We start from the raw sequence: 2,581 nt of genomic DNA, 5'->3' as shown, positions 1-2,581 counted from the left end.
TTAATATCAAATGATTGCTACAAGACTAGTTCAGTTACAACATTTTCAAAATAAAAGCTAAGTCTTATAGTAGTCCATCCATCCCTTCACTGAGTTCGGCGTTGACCGTCTTGATTACCTGAAAAATAAGTGTAAGGATGAATACTCTACACTATCAAAACACAATCAAACATAGAGTCTCACTTCTAACTTATTTCTAATGCATTTATATAGATATAACCCAAACAACATCATTATCTAGTACATTTCAATTTAACATCAATGCACTCATGGCACCAACAACACTTCACATTCAAAATTACAATTAATAACAATTCCGTGCACACACAAACACTAGCCACACTTACTGTGCCATTGTGATCACAGATTTACACCATGAATGGTCGCCGGTTACCCCTACCTCACGAATACCACGTGGGCAGTCACAGGTTACTCAACAAGAATAGTGGTTAAAGGTCTAGTTAGGAAGAGAGTGTGTGGCCCGTGGTGCACCCGTTCCACAGTCGGTGTCACCACCACTCCCCCTTCCCCAAGGTATTTCTAACGTCCTCATCTTCCACATCCCCAGTGTATCGCTGAACCATTCACAACACATTACAACAACGCTAATACGCCCCAGTCACGTATGCAATATTCATGCTTCACACGACACACAGCCCACATTTCATTCATAATATACGACACTAGGCCTACATTTCATTTCACAAATCACGACACATAACCTACAATTATCCATTCATATTACACGGCCCTCGGGCCCACATTTGTTCACAATATTCATTCTATCATGCAACATCTAGCATACAATTCACATTCATCCATTTCGGGTAAACACACACAATGTTCACATATCAATGCACATGGTCCACATTTCATTTCTCAATCAACTCTCATTCTCTGTACGTTTTATACCTTCTAACTCAGCCACAACTCCATATTCAATCAATTACACATAAAAAGAATAGGGTAGAGTCTCCCCTTACCTTGGATTGAAGACTCACACTCGGATTCGACCACGGCGTGCTCCCTACACAGATTGCGGCCTAAAACATATGAAAGAACTCCATGAGAACCCAAGGAAACCTAGAAACAGAGAAAAGGGGATGAAAAATGAAACCCTAACCATTAAAACTCACCTCCAAGCATTCTCCACAAGAATTCTACCTTCAATCAAGCTCCCGAACGGCTTTAGAGGTAATTAATCGGTGGAATAGGGCTTTGGGTCGAGAGGATTAAAGAGATTTGGGAGGGAATTTGAGAAATGAATCTCAAATCCCTAAACTCCCTTTTAAAACCACTCTGATCATGATACTCTCGCTACAGCGAGACATTCTCCCTGCGGCGAGGCATCTCTCGCTCTAACGACGCCCTCTATCGCCACAGCGAAAAAAACCTTTATATTCCATATTCCAATATATAAACAATTCACATAGTTCAAGTCTACACAATCCTAATCAATAGGCATAATAATAAATACATATGATTACACCAATCTTACGTTGTCATCCTTGTTTCCTAAAAATATTAGTAAGGATGAGTTTCTTCCTCATCATTAGAAAAACATATGCAATTTTTAATATCACAATATCAACCAAACAATAATTATATCAGCAAATCAGAGCACATATACTTAAGTGAGTAACACGTCGCTTGAACGTGCTACATCTCGCCTGGGTGAGTAGCATTCTCACTTGGGCGAGATTGCGTCCAAAGAGCTACATATTACTCCTGCAACTCCTTGCTTAAGCAAGCACCTCTCACTTGAGCAAGGTCACCTCTTTCCTGAGCGAGATTCTTTCTTGTCTGGGTGAGGTTATAATTGAGACAATCCTATCTGTTCTCGCTTGAGCGAGATTGATCTTGCTTGAGCAAGACACCTTGCACTTAGACTTCAAAATTTTCTCCTGAGTTAAATACTACCAACTCTTAACCATACTTCCTAAATTATCCAGACACTCAGCACACTTAATAATCATTCTCTAGCTCACACTGCACTTTACATTCAACAACATCATTTCACAGTATAACAACTACCCTACTCCTTATCTGGCAATTACAAAACCTTTATATTCCATATTCCAATATATAAACAATTCACATAGTTCAAGTCTACACAACCCTAATCAATAGGCATAATAATAAATACATATGATTACACCAATCTTACATTATAAGGGTGAGTTTCTTCCTTATCACTAAAAAAAATATGCAATTTTTAATATCACAATACCAACCAAACAATAATTATATCAGCAAATCAGAGCACACATACTTAAGCCACATAATTAATAAGCTCTTCTCTCAATTAAGAACTTCCTTATGCATTATGATCACAGTTATTAGTTGCCTCTAGCATTTCATGTGGTCTTATACAGATAGGTGAATAGTCGTCAGTTAGCTCTTGTACACAGATACAACATACACCATAAAGGGCCCCTTAGCAAAAGTACAGCTAGAGGTGCTTGTCAAAAAATGAGTGTGAGACCATGTGATGCATTCACTCTTAGATAGATTATGTATATATAGGAAAATGTCATTCACCACCTTACATTTTCCTAAATTACCATAATCAGCCTCATAT

This window comes from Abrus precatorius, unplaced genomic scaffold (assembly GCF_003935025.1).
Source record: "Abrus precatorius isolate BTA unplaced genomic scaffold, Abrus_2018 Scaffold10, whole genome shotgun sequence".
In the NCBI taxonomy this organism is placed as follows: Eukaryota; Viridiplantae; Streptophyta; class Magnoliopsida; order Fabales; family Fabaceae; genus Abrus; species Abrus precatorius.
Note: the sequence above shows the minus strand (reverse complement) of the source record.